Raw genomic sequence first — 19,289 nt, forward strand, 5'->3', positions numbered from 1 at the left:
AATTTTTCGGACGAGCGCATAAAAAGCGCTCATGTGTCCGATACCATTGCGAAGCAATGGTTTTAAAAAATCGCCGGACGCATGCGCATGCGCAAATCGCGGCAAAAAACGCCCGTCTGACTAAGCCCTCACAAAGTATATAAAAATAGGTAGCATTCTTTATTAATAACCAATTCGATATACAAATATTTATTCAAAGACAAAAGTATAATATATAGTAGTAGATAATGGAGTTTAACGAACAGCCACCCCCCCCCCCCCCCATCATGCCCATCGGAGTTACAAAGACAGAGATCGCCTTCACAGGGGCGTATGTGCAGAGAATATAACCCACTGATTCCAATGGGTTCATTCACATGCACATATTTTTACTGCACATTTGGATGTGAAAAGAAAAAAAAAGAGCCAAAAGATGCAAGGCAAGTGAAATGAAAAAGCTACCGAAAAGTTAGTGCACTTAATATTTCCCTATGGATGTCCAGCTAACATCCGATTGGGGACTTTTTTGAATAAGTGAACACACAAAAGAAAAGTGCAACAAAAAATGCAAAGTTTTGCTGTTAAACCACCCTAAGGCCTCCTTAATATGTGCGTATGTGTATTTACGCACGCATTTATTCTGCGCATTTGCTTGATGGGACTTGCGTTTTTGCGAATGTGTATTTTTTTAACTTCATTTTTTGTGCACACATGCACTGCACATTTGCAGGCACAAAAAAACACATGCTATCATATAGTTGAATGGGCAATTAAGTTTAATTCATTTAAATATGTCATATTTCCGTGTGCAATATGCATGAAAATAGAACATACTGTGTATTTTTTTACATGAACAACATGCAAACACGCTCATGTGAATGAACCCAGTGAATGGGTTCTATTCACTAAGTAGTACGTGCAAAAACTGTGCATGCATAATATGTATCACGAATGCAATCAGGTGAATAAGTCCTTAAGGAAACACTTGAGAAATTACTTTCCAACTGCTAGTGTTCTTTCAGTGACTATTAGAGATGAGCGAACCTACTCGGCCACGCTCCTTTTTCACCCGAGCGCCGCGATTTTCGAGTACTTCCGTACTCGGGCGAAAAGATTCGGGGGCGCCGTGGGTGAGTGGGGGGTTGCAGCGGGGAGTGGGGGGGGGGGGGGGGAGAGGGCTCCCCCCCTGTTCCCCGCTGCTACCCCCTGCTCCGCCACACCTCCCCCCGCCCCCCTCCCGGCGCCCCCCGAATCTTTTCACCCGAGTACGGAAGTACTCGAAAATCGCGGTGCTCGATCGAGTAGTTACTCGAAACGAGTAGGTTCGCTCATCTCTAGTGACTATGTAATCTGTGGTAATTTAATGTCAAGGGATGTCATAAGGATGATGACCAGACATTAACATAGAATGAATAGGCTGTCTTCCAAAACCCAACTGAGGAACTTGTGACTCTTAAGTGAGAAGTCCAGAAAGAATGACCCCTCTCCTTCGCCTTTTTAAGGTGAATTTTGCAGATCGCTCACCGGGGTCATATTCAGACTTCCCTTGGAATAATAAATCACATCTCTCAGTGATCGCAGGTTTTGTTTTCAACATCAATATCTGTGCAACTATCCAACAGATTACCATACACTGGTGAACAGATCACATCAGCCTCTTTCATAACCAACATCATTTGTCTAGATTTTAGTCAAAATTTGTCCATCAGAGATTTTGTAGATTGCACTGCTTCCCAAAACCAAACACTAGTTTTCTGTTCAGTTTCATCCTGTATCATTGCAGAGTGACTGAAGAAAACAAGCTGTCTAGATAACACTTATGGGGTCTATGAATGAGCCTCTACTTCTCCATTCTACAGCCTAACATATGACTTAATATGAAAGTTCCTCTACACCAAGGATGCACAACTCACATTATCGAATTCAACCTCGACTGCACACATTAGCTTTTTTATTTTTCCGTTGACATAGTTGTGTGAGGGCTCATTTTTTGCAGAACGTCCTGTAGTTTGTGTTGGTACCATTCTAGAGTACATAAGACTTTTGGATTGCTTTTTATTGCATTTTTTCTTGGAGACAGGGTTATCAAAAAAGCGCAATTCTAGCTTTCATTATATTATTTTTCAGACGATGTTCCCCGTGCGGTGTAAATAATGCGTTACTTTGATAGATTGGACTTTTATGGATGTGGCGATACCAAATATGTATTTTTGTTTTATTATTTAGATTCTAAATATGGCAAAACTTTTATTACTTTTTTTTAAAAATAATTAGTAAAACTTTATTGATATTATTTTTACTTTTTTTAGTCCCCAGAGGGAATAACAATTTGCGATGCTTTGATCGTTCCTGCAGTATGATGTAATGCCCCAGCATTACATCATACTGCTATCAGGCAGGCAGTCTATCATGCCATGGGGATGGCTTGATAGGCATTCTGTATTGGCGGTCACTAAGGGGTTAATATCCGCCTGTCCAGGCTCAGGTGCGACATGCCACTCCTCTTCCCTTTGATATTAAAAATAAACTTGATCAGCCACAAGATACAGACAAACATGACTGTGACCAAATGGCTGAGGGCCAGAAAAAGGACATTTTGGGCCACATGTGACCAACCGGCCATGGATTGTGCATCTTTGCTCTAAATACAACCCCAATTCCAAAAAAGATGGGAAGCTGTATGAAAAGAAGTGTACAGAGAAAACAAAACAAAACTGTAATGCTTTGGAAATCTCATCTAACCATATTTTATTCAAATTAGAACATAGAACACATCAGAGGGGGAAAGAGAGACATTTTTCAATTTCATTTCAGAAAATTAACTCTTAGCATTCTGATAAAAATAAGCATATATATCCAATGAGGTAAAACTATGTTTTTCCCAATCATTTTGTTTCTAATCGGGAGTTTGTCTGACTTAGTCGTACAGAACTCATTTTCTTCAGCTCTATAAAAGTTGCAAAGTGTGTTTATGGGGAGTAAATCCCTTCTGTCTCATTTGCCCACTTCTGGTATGACAATGGGGAGATTTATTAAATCTCTCCGCCAGAGGCACAGAGTGTGGGTTTTATAGGCAGTCATTTGTGAAGTGATTTTCATGTCACAGACTCATTCCTGTCTACAGTTCTGCATGGCTGGCACAGTAAACACCATGCATGTCTCATAGACCATTCATAATAGAGTGTGAAATCTAACAAAATACATGACAGGTGTGCTTACCTTCCACAACAAGATCCAAATTGCCGTGCTGTCTGTTGGGTCTTATAATGAGGAGTTCTTTCTTCTGCTCCATATGTTTAATATCCTTTGCCATAAAACAAAAAAAACATAGTACCTGCAAAATGACACAAAGAATTACCAAAAAAAAGTGCATTTGTAACAACATTTTTTTTAAAAAGTGCAAAATTCCTGCAAAAAATAGACACATGAATACAACCTTACGCCTAACAGATGTACTATGGCACAAACCTTTACGGGCCCTACTGCATCTCCCTCTGCTCATTTGTTACAGATGTACACAGAGGTTGTTTTCTGTCAGATTCCATATGAATCATGGATTCTAAGGTAAAATAATTCAGTAATTAGGGTGGTTTCAGATAACTTTATTTGACCGAGCAGTATGCAGTGAATAGAACCCTTTAATGTCAACTGGTCCAATTTCATGACAGTCTTTTTTAAGCACATTACATGTGTGCGCTAAAAAAAAACAAAAAAACCATGCCATATTTTCCTGTATATTTCTGCACCAACGGCCCCATAGAAGTCCATGAGAGGTGCGCAAATGCACAATATGCTTTGCAATTTCACTGGAAAAAGAATACATTGGGACCTCATTACGCTAAATCAAACTACTAATGACCACCTGTCTGTATGTATGTGTGTGAGTACTTCTCATGCTCCGCCCCTGCTGATGTCATTGCTCCACCCCCTGGTGACCCCATCGAAGGTCCTACAACATATATAAAACACAGAGTTTGACCGACAGAAGAACAACACAGTTAGGGCTCTTGGAAGGGGAGGACAAAAATTATATGCTGAGAATACAACTAAGCAGTTATTATCTCAGACACAACTCAGTAGTCATGACAGAAGACAATAACGTACATCCACCACAGAGATCCAGGGGGCTTAAGGACCTGTGGTGATGTCACTGCTGTGGGAGGAGTCAAGCTGTGTGTGTGTGGGGTTAGTAGTGCTGTGTGTGATGTGTGGGGATCATAATGCATGTACCATGCAGTAGAGCTGTGTGGCGCATTGCGCCACCAGAGACACTGGTACTATAATGTCCTAATAATTAATAGTAGGCTTTTAAATCATGTAAGAGGTGTGTCACGCACGCATGTGAACTAGCCCTGCATGTGCAAAAACTACAGTACTATGAGCTGAAATCAACCTTCTTCACAGCTATTAAGTGCCACTGTTAATTCTGACAGCAGAATTCAAATGCCCTGATCAGCGTTCAGAGGTCCCAAACTGCCCATCAAGCAGTGCCAGATCCATTGAAAGCAATGGGTTAGCATTGTGCTCCTCTGCCACAGCTGTCAGAGCTGTGACAGGGGATTCTTTCATACCTGCAGGGAGTCCCATCATCACTGAACACTGTGACAGTGCTGTCACAGTGTTCAGTGATGAGGGGACCTATGTAGAACAGCTGCGCTTCTACAAGAACAGCTGCTCCAGTAGCACGGAGCTTCAGTCACGTGCATTTTGCACATTTGTGGAGCGCATTTTTTTTTGCGCACATAAGTGCGCAAAAAAAAAAACCGCTCATCTGCTCGAGGCCTGAAGTAACTTAAGTTAACCAAGTTAATCCACCAAGTTAAATATGTAGTCACTGTCCTCTGAGCAAATTATTAACAAATTATAATGATGGAGACCAAATAATACACTTTTGTGGTTTAACCTGGATGATGGTACTCAGATTATACATCACCAAAACTTGAATATCAGATCTCATTCTACTTCTATGTGTTGGTTGCCTCTCTCCCAGAGACGACTTGACAGCTGCAGTCAATAATTAGGGCTGATGTTTCTGTGGACGATCGACAGATCTCCATCTGGGACTCGCACTGCAACAGCTGGAGAGTGCCACTCCAGGAATCCGAGTTTCGTTTTCTCTCCTGCTTTCTCTGGTACAGCTGTATGAATATGGACAGCGCATAGATGAACCTGATGAACACCTAGAACATTTCTAGTCCTTTTATAATCCACAGCAGTTGGAGAGCAGCACATGCAGATAAAAAGAAAGCCCCCCAAAATTCACAATGATGGGGGTGAGACAATGTTAGATAATTTTGCCGTGCGCTCAAATAGGAAAACGGTGACAATAATTTGGGTACTCACTCTCTTCAGAGTGAGTATCTAGATTATTGTTACCATTCGCCTATTTGAGCGCATGGCAAAATTATCTAACTTTCTCTGGTACAAGCTCTCAATTACAAGTGGGGCAACTCACTCCTCACAAGGCTCTTTACACAAACTGCTGAATCACTACCAGGGCCTGGTAACAGGATCAGTCTATTATACCAAGCTCTTCAGCCAATCAATGGGCGACTGAGGTCCCGTCAGTCCATAGCAACAAAAATCAGAGTGAACAAAGTCATGTGACCTCTCTCTGATGGTCCTAGAAGGAACATAAAGTACAGCAATACACAAAGATTTCAGTATATATGCATGAGTATCTAAAGGGATTTGCTAGTTGAAAATGAACCATTGTAATCAGATCCAAATCAGATAAAACATTAAAACAAATGGTACTTACCTATACACACTATCCAGAGCTGCAGCCCCGCAACTTTCCTGTTAACGGCGGAAGATCACTGCCTGCTAATCAGAGGCCAAAGCAAAGCATCATCATTCTAAATTCCTGACATCATAGCACCCATGATGTGAGCGCTGACGCCAGGATAACCAGAGGGGGAAGGTGATGCTGTGGCCTGTGATTAGCTGGATTGCCATGGCCGAAGAAGGGTGCATACTGTTTGTTGCATTATTTTCACTCATTTGTATCTTATTAAAAAATTTGTTTTTAACTGGACAACCCCTTTACGTGAAACCAGACTTAAATTGTCTTGTAATTGATTAGTACATAGACACATATGTAGGTTTTACTGCCCTTACAATAGTTTTCAGTTCTGGGGTATGAGAATTCGCAGCATTTACAGTAGCAGCATAGTGGATAAGATTTTACTAAAGCCACACGCTATGAAAAGGTTTGCAATATAAATTGATTTGTAGTGCAGATTTGAAAGGGTGAAATTCTCTGAAAATCCACTGCAAAATCTTTAACAAACACGTGTTTCGTGTAGATTTTGCTGGGAATCCATCAAAGATTTTGCCGCAGAATTGTGGCAAAATCCACAGCAGTTTTTCCATTTAGATAAATATGCCCCAGGTGGACCCAAACCTTCCCAACATGTGACAATGTGGCCATGGTATTTCAAAACTATGAGAAAGGAAATCTCAACATCTGCTGTGAGAGGTGAGATCAGACTTTACTAAAAGTAGCTAAGAAAGTCATTTTAAGCATTGCAGTGCTGCTATAGGAATTTCCCACATAGAAGTATAGCATATGCATGTCAGAAAAGGACAAGTGAATTGTGAGCAATTGCATCAGCTGACGCTGGGCTGACTCAAATAAGTGCACAGGTGCTAGTCCTGCTCCACTCTTACTGTACTAGATTAATACTGTGGCAAGTACTATATATGGACTTCCCTCTCCAAACTATCATTTTTTACCACTGCTTCCCTGGTGACAAGACATTTCACAGATGCCTTCCTATTTTCACAGAAATGCACATCATACAAGACTGTAATAAAGCAAAACTAGGCATTTGCAGTTATAGCATATGTAAGCTAAACTAACGTAGGTGGGTTTGACCACAATTCTATGATGGATGAGATGATTGCTGATGTTAGTATTGAAAATACTCCTTTGACAACCTGTATCCAATAATGTCTTCTGGATGCACTAGTAACTGTTTTATATAACTTGGAAATGTATATGTACAGTACCTCTACGTTTTTCCCATTAATCCTTTTGATGGTCTGGCATATAAACCTCATCCTCAAAATAATGGTATTAATTTTTAAGTGTTGGGAAATTTGAGGTAGGAACCATAATGTATGGAAAATGTATTTTAGAAATCTCTAAAATATTATTTCTATTGGGAAAGCTACCTGTAATTTAGAGGCTACTACTACTAATAATAATAAACCAGTATACAAGTAGAGTTCTCCCATTAGAATCTCCTGCTGTCAAGAACATTCTATCAAAGGTTTGGTTTAAGGGTGGCAAACTGGACAGTTGCCTAGGGCCTCTGCTTCCTAAGGTCCTCAAAGACCAACCCCCAGGATCAACCTAACAATAGAATGGAAAAACATTCTACTTTACTGTGTGCTCCAGGAGTCAGGAAGAGCACCGATTTACCGGGAGTATGCCCAAAATTTGGAAGAAATTAAAATCTTTCCAGTATACTTTTTTCTATAGGTTCCACTCCTGGTTTTGGCTTACAAATATTTATGCAAAATCCGCAAGTGTGTATGTGATCCCTTGAAAATGACCCATTCACTTCTCTAGTCCATCGGGGTATTTGTCACTAACCAAATTATTATGTAAGTCTTGTTTCGTGCTATTATTGGACCCTGGGTGGCAGTTTTGTTTGGGCATTTCATATAGTGAGCACTGTATGGTGCTATTATTTGCATACCGTATAGAGGTGTTATTTAGACACTGTATGGTGCTATTATTGGACACTGAGTGGCAATTTTATTTAGATACTGAAAGGCGGTATTTATATAATGCATGGCGGTATTATTCCAGTATTATATGGCGATATTATCTGGAGACCGAGTATGAAATGGCAAGAAAATTGCTATTCTTGACTGCTTTACAGGAAAGTAGCTTTCACTCTGATTCCAACGCTACATGCATTGGTACATAATTTTCTACTGTAAGTCTTCTAAATCACATCACAGAAAATATACATACTGTACACGTGACAAAATGCTGCTGTATTCTATTATTCTCCATTACTCATAATAGCGGAGTGGTTTACACATAATTATACATTTTCAAATCTTCTACATCTCTGAGGATTACTAATATTATAGATGTAATTTACTAAAATAGGGTCTTCACATTGCTATATTTAAAATAATTGCTTTTATCCTTCATCAGTGTAAAAAAATATATTAAAGGTGATGTGTGGGGTACCTCAACACGAAAAAGAGCTATTAAACCTACAGTTAAATGAATCATCTGAGTCAGGATAAAATGCTCGTTTGTCAATCGTGCTGGCTGCAAATGAATAAAAGGGTAAACATATTTTGCTACCGGTCTGTAATGATTCAGAGTGAGAGAAACAGAATAAATGCTGGTTTATAGATTCAAATTAGTTATTGGCAAAAAATGTGATCAAAAATAGCTCTTTCTGTACGGTAAACAAACTAACCTCACACAGGAAGCAAGCTGTGAAGACCAGTAAGAACAATTTGAGGGAGCTGGGAAAGTCACAGCATGTTCTAAAGAAAATGTAAAAGAGAAAAAAAAATAGTTCTGTTCTTTACTTTGAAATGCAATTTTAATAATATTTAGGTCGACATCATCAAGCGATGTACAGGACATAATTAGAAAGGAGACACAGCAAGCAGCAAATGCAACGCAGTGCTAATATGTGGCTAGATGTAACCTCTTGTACAAATGCTGCTGTTGACCTTGTAATCTGCATTATGACTAGTAAATTCTGACATAGGAAGCTGCCCACACACTATCCCCAGATCTCTCATCCACGCCTACAATGGCTTTTGAAAAACAGCTTTAAAACTGAGAAGACACGCTCTAATTTGTACAACCAGACAAATGGATCAAATGTTTAACAATATGGGAAAAATAGCAAACATATCATTACACCGGGGATACTTCTCAAACAAACTTAAATGTACAAGTCATAAAAGTGGAGATTGGCAAGGAAGTACAAGCACAGTCATCAGCCAAAGGCCAATAAAACTGAGTGCTGCAAATCAGAAGGAAAAATGGAAACATGCGCAAGGTTGTTTGCCAAGAACTAATTGTTGCTCATGTCTACAGAAACAGAGTAATGGCCTGGTTATAAATAACAAATGTAATAGGAGTCTGCACTAGTTGCCCCAAATCCATCCCAGAGTGAAGGTGCCGTCATGAGAAGGATGTTATAATGCTTCACTTGTGTAGAATGATATATTACCGCTTTGCTATACTCAGTCTTTACTAGATGGTTTATAGAAAAGGATATGCAGATGCACATCTAATGATATTAAGAGGTATGTAGCAAGGGTGAAATTGACATGTTTCTTTTGTACATAACACAATGTTAAATATTTATCTGTAGTCTTATAGAAAACCTCATTTTACAGACTAATTCACCTCTGCTACATCCGATTAATGTATCGGAAAAATCTATGCAAAACTAGTTTATTAGAGCCAACAAAAAAGAGTGGAGTGCTATAATGTGTTTGTATTCCTAAAATGTTAGATATTATAAGTGAGATGATATTTAAATAGTTAAAACACAAGTATTTGAAAGACTTAAATACTTACAAACATACAAACTAAAACCCAAACAAACTCTCATATTCAGAAACACATACTCACATATACTGTACATGACCTTATATAAACAGAGACTCACTAACCTACACACAGATAAACTAACATACGTATACACAGACACAAATAGCAACATGCATGCTCAAATACACAAACATGGTTACACACATAAGCAGACAACGACTATCATGCACACACATATATACATATGTACATACACGCTCAAACACACTTCCATTCACAGACACACGAGTACACTTGTTATGTATACACACACATAGAGTACATGCAAACTTACACAAAAGACACTTGCATACACACACATACAATGACAAAAATACCTATACACCAAGACAATCCTTCAAACTAACAGTCAACTTGTAATTTAGCAGCAATTGTACATGTATATTCTCAACATGACTTTACACCATACAGCAGGGCACAAGTTATGTTTTGTGATGTTCTTGTACACGCAATGTAATAGTCCTTATGTTTATGTAACAGTTTACAGTAAATTGTAGCTTTCTTCCTCTTCGGGTGATTTTACTCTATTTGATAAAACATTTACTTCTAACACCACTGATCTATGATATATTTGCTGTTCTAAAACCTCTCTTCACAATAGGAAACACAATACTGATTGTGAAAGTGAACTCTAATGTGCTCCATATATTAAAGTAAACTAAACAGAATTACATACAGAAGCAAAACCTGCAACTCATGGTTATGTTTTTATGGTGAGTCCATGCTAAAGCAAATCATCTTAAACTTCAAAAGACATATGCTGTTTTCAGAGTATCGACTTTAGAAAAGGTTAAACAATTTTCCTACCGAAACTGAGTGGGTTGTGAAAGAACATTTTTAATGAAAAAAAAATTTCCCCATTGCAGCTATTTTATTATCACCATCAAGCCATCAAGTTTCAGTCTGAGCTATTTGTATGTATTTAGAAAGGCACAGATAAGATAAACTAGCACAAAAACACAGACGACATCCTATATTTCTTGGTTTGACTTGAAGAAAGGAATAAATTATTTGCTTCGACAACAAATCTAAATCTGAAAATTCCTCTGTCTTCCAACGAGGGATGTACGCAGAGCATGTAATGACAAAGCAGGAAGTCGTTCTACGTGTTTTGCTCTTAATACTTTTCCCGGCTGAATTATGTAAATGTTAATATCAGTGTGCACACAAAAGGTTAATGCCGCACAAGCTAACATTATTCTGCTATACGTATCTCATCATGCAGTACATATGCCACTATAAAGTTTAAGAATAAAATTGAAGTATACCATTATGTCACGAAATTCAATGACAAGTTTAAGTTTCCTCGAGCTGGGAACTTTTTGAACCTTTTTGGTGTACAATCTATACTTACAATGTTCTGGTTTTTCACCTTAAATGTCCCAGTAGTGAACTACAATACAAGAAACTATATCCCCAAAATCTATTGCTACTCATATTATTATTAGTGTCATTCTTTATGCAGAAACGGTTGAGCAGTATAAAACCAATATAGCTGTGCTTGTCAGTTTATACAATGGATTGTGTGTAAACCAACTCAATGAGATATCACTGTGCACAAAACAAAGTTAAGGTATACTCAAACTAAACAAAAATATTTGTTTCAGAATTTTCTGCAGCGGTCCCAGTCATCTGAATGGTGCTTGCAGAAATCTGTTCAGATGGCGCGCCTGCACACGAGCGGTAATTCAGCAGCGGGATTTCCGCCGCTGCAAGCCTGAATAGGATTGCGTTAACAAACGCAATCCTATGCAGACGGCCGCGGTTTGACCGCACGAAATCTCGCGCGGCAAACAAACCGCGGCATGTCCTATTTCTGTGCATGCTGCCCGGCGAGCCGGCACATCAAACAGCCAGAGCCGCGGGCGCGGGTAAGTACGCACCGTCCTCTGCAGGCGCTTGGGTTTGGTCCCGCGGCGAGAATCCCCGTCTGCAGGCGGCCCATGCAGATAATTTTCAGTTACAGAATTTCCTGCAACGAATCTGCTGCATTTGAGCATTTATCAAGGAGGACGCAGGGAAGCTCTGCCGGCGCACATCCAGGGGCCCGATGGGGGTGAGCATCAACTTCTTTATTTTATTACAAAAACAGCGGGTGGCCTGGCAACGCATTTTGCTAATGAGCCACTAGCTTCTTCAGGCCTGGTCTTAGGGGTTGCTTTGATGAATTCACCAGTCCCCCCACAGATGCACACACAAGGTGCTTTTTATTTTGTGCTTTTATCTGCATGTGAGTATTCTTAACTGACAAAGTATTTTCAACTCAATTTGGAAAATACGGGCATTATATAACATTGCACAGAGCATTTATTTACCACTATACGTTTCTGTCTCCAAGATCAGCAACTGTTATGACTATAGTACAGACAACCATGTGCAATAATGCAAGTAAGATGTTCACAACGTTGAGGAGGAATTTCTGGATCAATCCCACCTACAAATGAGTTTCATTTCATCAATAATAAGGGGATGACTTGCGTGCACAGGCCTCTTCAGGTCTAATCACAGTATCTCGATAAGCTTAAAGAGTTGTGTCAGGATTGAAAGTAATTCCATATTCACCGGATAGGGAATAACTTTCAGATCGGTCTGAGTCCGACTACTGTGATCGCCAACAATCCTGAGAATGGAGGCACCAAAGGTCCCTGCATAAATGGCAAAGCAGTAGAGCATGCAAACCTCCACTCCATTCAATTCAACAAGACTGCCAGAGGTGATCAATTTTTTTCTGAAAACAAATGGAACCCTGCTCAAACAGCTTCAGGTTTTGGTCTGAATACTGTTTCAGGCAATCAAGATGGAAAGCAGTGACAGAACCTGAGGCCTAAGGGGGTGTGAACAGGCCCTAACTTGTCTTCTAAAAGTGGTTTTCATCAAGGCGTGGTTCACACTAACCTAGGGAAAAACATCATTCTCACTAACCAGTGTGCCTTTATTTAATGGGCAAAGCACCTGCGGAATCCATACTTCTAATCTCACCCTCTTAATTAAAACATCTGTTGTCAATTAGCCCTTGGAGAAGTCATTAACAGATAGGTTCACTTACTTTCTCCCTGTACTGTGGATGTTTATGTCAGTGTGTTCATTAAAAAAAATAAGTCCAACTGTATGTTACTAGTTTAGTTTGATTGTGTTTGTCTGTAATTTGTGACTTTACCAATCAGACATTTTATCAGTCAATGTAAAAATTTAGGTAGTTCCAAAGGGTTCACTTTTTCTTGCATCTGCAGTTGACAATATTTTGAAATACAGTTGAGGCAAAAGTATTCTTACACTTACTGGTTAAATGTGTGCCAAAATAAGTCTTAAAAGGGTTTTTTACCATTAGTACAAATATAGTAAAACATCCTAACACTGCTTCCTATTGCTAATTACTTTACTCACTGGTGTTTTTCTTTGTTAAATAGCTCTGTCTGCTGGTAAATCTGACTCTTTTCAGACTACTGTACACGCACACTCCCATAGAAGTCTAAAAAGAATTAGATAAAGATCACGCATGTACTTCACCAGCAGACAGCACAGGAATGGGGGAGCAGCCGAGAATGAAAAATACATGTCACCTTGCTGAACAGCCCCATATCTTAGTTTATCCTGCTGTTCAGAGGTGATAGGTTCACTTAAAATCCAACTAATGATAGTATATGGGAATGTTAGACGTATATTGACTAGCAGAATTTCATGCCGTGTATGTACAGGTAAAAGTGTATGAACATACCCAAAACCATATGCTTGGAGTGATGCTTGAAGATCAACAGGCCTAGCTAAAACCCATATAAATGCAAGTAGATACAAGCGCAATGCAACTGATTTTCTGGTTGCTAACAAACTTAAGGTCTTAGTCCTAGAAGGCAACATTTTGATAGCTTCAGCCAATAGATGCAGATAATAAATTTACTATATTTCAAATTTTTTTTCCCACAATGAACCCAAAGCATACGTTCACAAAATGTGCAGATGATTTCCACACTGAAAATACTGGACCTCCCATTTGAAATGAATGTGGTTTTCCAACTTTCATACACATTTACTTCTCTATGCCATATCATTGTGTTCCTGACAAGATGTGGTTTAGGAGTGGCAAACTGGACAGTTGCCTAGGGCCACTGTTTCCTAAAGGTCCTCAAAGACCAACCCCCAGGATCAACCTAAGAGTAGAATGAAAAAACATTCTCCTTCACTGTGTGCTGCACGTGTCAGGAAGAGCACTGACTTACCGGGATGAAAGTTTTCCAGTATACTTTTTTCTATAGGTTCCATTTCTAGATTTGACTTGCAAATGTTGTATTCATAATTACAGATCATTACTAATTGGTAATATCATGCACTACGCCTCTTTTAATAAATGACCCATAAATATTCCACTACCATTTCCTGGTAGCAGTAGAATATCTCTCAAGTATGCAATGAAAAGTTTCCACCTGAAAGCAACATTTCTATCCTCTATTTGAAGTGATGTTTGAGAGCTCTGGAATACTGCAGCCACTCATGGTTAACACTGCCCACGTATCATTTCCACACTGCAGAAGAATAAACTGTTAGATATATTGCCTGTTTTAAGAGTGCAGAAAGTGTTATTCACTTAATATTGTTTTTTTTTATCTTATACTTCAGAATACAACCTAGAAAAAAACAAACAACCCTTCCGTCCCATTAAATACACCCAATAATAAGAAGTGGAACAGCAAAACAGAAAAATAATATTATAATGCATGTTTTTATTCTTATAATGCAGCCCCTGACCTTATCAGTAACATCTATAATCTGTGGGACTAACATTCTGTTTTCAAAAATACATCTACTCAAAAGCCACAGAAAAAACACTTTGCACTTACTGACTCCAGCGCACATCATATCTGCATGTGTGTCACTAAGTTTAATCTATATGTACACTAATAACATTACTGTAAAGATCTAGAAAATATACAGGCCTACGTATAGAATGTTTGCATATACTGCTGCCATATACATAAAGTGGTTCTGAAACTACAAAAAAGGTTTTTGAGATGTCAAATGTCTATGTAACATACAATATTCTATACAGATCCTGAGGCAAAAAACAAAGTGTACCAGAAGACATACATTTATAAATGAACATCACTGTGTTTCTGAACAAAATAGATAAAAACACTGACAAACAATTTGAGTTTAATATGACCACAATTATCACATTCAAAGTAATGAAAACAAAATTACTTTACAGGGTACTGACTCGGTCGATGCAGCAGTGCTGAGTTTATTGTTTGGCACAACTTACAATGTGTTAATAACATAGGACTCCAGGTAAACCTACTGAATGTTTAGGTCAAAGAGATATTATGGGGCAGCCAGAACATACTTCAATTACAAATTCAGATCTGCTACAATTGTACATATATAAGAATAAAATAGACCATAATTGCATGAGAAGGTTTTATGCCCCCCATATAAGATCCTTGACAACATTTGAGGATTTTAGTTCTGTACTGATAAATTATTTATTATTTTTTCAATTTAATTTTGATAGATTTAAACCATACAGACACTGCTTCTATTACTACTGTCTGTACTACTGCACAGTCTGTAAAGTGTTACACAGACAAGAAGCCCACAAGTTAATTATAATATTGTGCGCATACAGTCCCAGGGTGAAGTTCATCGAACTAATGAGTGAAAATCGGCTGGTGTTTGACTCACTGCAGGAACAAGAATTTCATAATAACTACATTGGAAAGAACAAACAAACAATATATTTCGATCTGTTTGCTATGCCTGTGACACCAAATGACACCTCAAACTTGCGGTATGATATTAATACTGAAACCAAACATCACGCTGATACTGTGTTTCAATAAAAACAATAGTATACGAGAAACAGGGGTGTAGTGCTATTCTCCTTTATAAAAAGCAACATAAAAGACAGTAAACTCGTTAGTATATAGTATGACAATCCAGTAAGAATTATTTTGTGGATTTTTGTGTCCTTCATATGTGCAAATCCTAAATAAATATATATATACATACATATACACACACATACAGGCAAACACATATTCTCTATGTATGTTACCTGATAATTTATGACAAATATGACTTGTACAGATTTAGCTAATAGAATATTGCAGATAAGCAGTGCCTACCATACCATGGAGACCACAAAAAGGCCGCATGACTAGCAAGCTAAGTATTATTCCAGATGACAACTGTGTTTCTGTATTACAGTATTTTGTGTATTTTTTCAGAAATGTCCCCACTCATGGCAATATTTAACACAGCACATGAAACAAATAAGGATTCATATTTAAGATCAGATTTTGCATTTTGCATACATAGCAAATTAACACTAAATATGGCCTACTAACAACATGACGCCATAACTAGAAGGCTTAGGAAACATCTTTAGACACTAAGAATTTAAAGACCACTGTTAAAAATATCATCTATGGCTAGATTTTCTGCCTTGAATAAGAGCCATTAATAATTTCATATAGTCTTTGTACTTCATAGACTTAAAGGGAATGCATCATGACAACATTACTGATTATGTAAATTATATTTTCATGTTAGATGTGTTTTTATAAATTTTTGGTGATGTTTTTAATGTCCCATGTCATTATATTGAATAAAATTAAATCCTGCAGTTTTCACTCTGACCACTGAGACTCAAAATGGTCTGACACTTCTTATTTTCTAAAGACTACTTCTCAGTAGTATTCTCTTTATCATTACAGGCAGGATTACAATGAAAGGTAACAGAGACCTATATATAGATATCAAAGGATATTATAATTCACGATAAGAAATAGTCATAGATCACCTCCTTCCCTTTTCCTTGCACAAGACCATGCCTAGAACACTTGGAGTGTGGAAAACATGGAAACCAGGATTGTAGTACTGGGCAGTGCCTGCTGTCAGCTCCATTTCTCCTACTCCTGGCTGGCTGTATTCCACCTCTGTCCAGTCCTGGTTTCTATATTTGCCATGCTCCAAGTATACCCAGCATGCAATGATGAATATGCCTATAGAAGTCAACAAGTCATCTCCAGACTCCATGTAGCCTCTGTAAAACATAACTCTGAATGCTGTTAATCTCAGTTTATTTAAGATGGCTACCCTACAGTCATGTACCAAAAATAAACTTTAAAAAATGTACTATCAAAAAACAGATTAGAAAAATATGTATCAACATATTAAGTAAATAATAAGTAAGTAATCTAAGTGATGCATTTAGGCAGTTTTCACACGGGCTATAGTTGTGCGATAATTGTGCAATTCTCCGGCGATGCGACAGCGCTACAAAATGCATGTTTATGAAACTCATGCTTTTTAATGGTTTCCTTCCCATTAGCGATGATTTCACTGATGCTATGTTCCGAGAGAAAAATAAATCGCAGCATGCTCTATCTGTCTGCAATGTGCGATTTTCTTATCTCCCATGTTTCCCTATGGAGCCACCTTTTTATCGCATCGCAACACACCAAAATTGCGATTTTTGTGGAATGCGATTTTAACATTAGAAATTCTTATTGACTTTTGCGCTTAAAAAAAATGTGAGATTTTATGGCGAGCGGCACCGATGCGATGCAAGATTATTCTCAAGAAAAAGCATCACTGACGCTACAAAATCGTGGGAACAAAGCTGCAATATCACTGTGATTTTGTAGCGGAGATATCGGTGTCACCCGTGTGAAAGAGGCCTAAGTTTGCCTGCTTTTGTTCAGCCACCCTTGCCTACATCTATGATGACTTTGAACATATCTATTTTTGGGGCCTCCAAATTATGAGATTTGTAGTAAACTATATTTTTTAGTCTTCTACAACGGCAAATGCATTCGCTACTGAAAGAAAGTTGAGCAGCACTTTTCTATACCGTAGGTGCCAAACTAGTCTACAATAAGTTCTGGTCTGTGCTACAATGGCAATATTTGCCATATAAAAGTTATACAAAAAGGAAACCTCATAATGCAGCATTCTAGAACAGCCAACTGAGTTTTTGATGTTTAATCTGTGACACACAAAGGACCTTCACTTTTAGGGATTTTTCTTGTTCAAATCACTATGCTCACAGGTATATAATCTGTGACAGTATCAGGGGAAAATGACACATTTAGAAACCTCTCAGTAATAAAATTCTTCACTTTCTCCGCTACTGCACCAAATAGAATAATTCCTGAAAAGTAATGCTGAGTTCAAAACAAATATTTTAGAATTATAGGTTTCAAAATAAAAGAGAAATTGTATCCAGTTCTCCATACATAAAGAGAATAGTATTAACCATAACTTCTATGAATTATTAGCACACTTTTTAATGAAAAAAAACTCAGAAATTACCAACACACCATAACAGTATAATATTTCAATTTCTAATATTCTCTAATTGTGCCCCAATGACATGAATGTGGCATAGAATCATAGAATGGTAGAGTTGGAAGGGACCTTCAGAGTCATCTGGTCCAACTCTCTGCTCAGTACCATTATGCCATTAATGCCCCATTGAACATTTGGGTGGTATCTATCCACTCAATGGTTCAAAATGGCGCCCTTTCAACAATATTTAACACACAAAAATATAGCATAGAAAAGTTAAAGACTACAGAAATACCACCAAGCAAGACGATACAGAGATCGTCTTACTAGTGACAGGGTTATGTAAGAAAGAATTAACAAGAAAGGTATTATAAAATGGGTATATTATAAAATGAGAACATTAGTGTGAAATATTCTCATACAGAAAAAATATTTCAAATATAAGTGAATCGAGACAGCTATATAAACCATATCATTGGTCGTCGTGTAGGGAAGGGAGGAGACAAACTGTGATCAGGACCTATTGTGAATGTTGGATTTAGTGTTATCTATATATGTATTACCAGTCACTGTAATCCTGCCTGTGATAATAATGAGATGACTGCTGATATGTTTTCTCTACAGAAAAGGAAGTACCAGCCTATTAGTAAGCTTAGTGTGAAAACTATTTTTAGGATTATAAAAAAATATAAATTGTGACATTGAAATATAAAACAAAATTAAAAGTGGTTGTTAGACATTTTTTTTTAGATTTCTGATCTCCCCACCTCAAACTATATTTTATCAATATACTTAAAATGGTGTCAGAGCACCATTTCAGGGCTCTAGCACCACATCATCTAACCAGTGATATCAATAGGTCACATAGTGATTCTCCGCTCGTGGGATTCAAATCGCAGCATGTTGCGATTTGCCGCGATTCTCTGCAGTGCGCCTATTTGTCAGATAGGCTCAGTGCGGAGATTCGTCAGCTGTCTCTTGCTCCCCGGCGGCGACTCCCGAGGCAGAGATCTGCCGCTGGATATCGCTACGCCCGTGGACAGGCAGCCTTATACTGTCCAGTCAGTGCTGACAATACCAGACTGTGTAGGGACGCTCCTCTTTGTAAATGGGATTGGTAAAATCCAGTTGTCAACGTATTCATAAAATACTCACAAGAAATAACACAGGAACAACAGAATGCAAAGTTATGAAAACAGATGATCTAGCATTGTTATGTCATGGACTGCAGTGATAGGTTCTCTTTAAAGATTTATGTTTTATGCAGATATTATAGTTATCTAATTTTGAGTTTTGGGGATTCATGACATCTCTGAAACAATTACTTCAAAGGGTTGCCATTTTAAAGGGGTTGTATTAGAATTTCAAGTTAACCGCTATCCACTGGATACGGGATAACTTACTGATTGGTGGGGGT

The 19,289-nt window shown here is 38.1% G+C and overlaps 1 long non-coding RNA gene across 4 annotated transcripts in view; it reads right to left on the minus strand.

The window, feature by feature from the left end:
- LOC136620915 (uncharacterized) overlaps positions 1-19,289 on the minus strand; it is a 756,434-nt gene that overhangs the window by 475,370 nt on the left and 261,775 nt on the right. For all 4 annotated transcript variants that reach the window (XR_010791190.1, XR_010791191.1, XR_010791189.1 and 1 more), the window contains one exon: positions 3,199-3,313. This is a non-coding gene — a long non-coding RNA (uncharacterized lncRNA). The remainder of the gene's footprint in view (positions 1-3,198; positions 3,314-19,289) is intronic.

The sequence above is a fragment of the Eleutherodactylus coqui genome, chromosome 3 (genome assembly GCF_035609145.1).
Source record: "Eleutherodactylus coqui strain aEleCoq1 chromosome 3, aEleCoq1.hap1, whole genome shotgun sequence".
Taxonomy (NCBI): domain Eukaryota; kingdom Metazoa; phylum Chordata; class Amphibia; order Anura; family Eleutherodactylidae; genus Eleutherodactylus; species Eleutherodactylus coqui.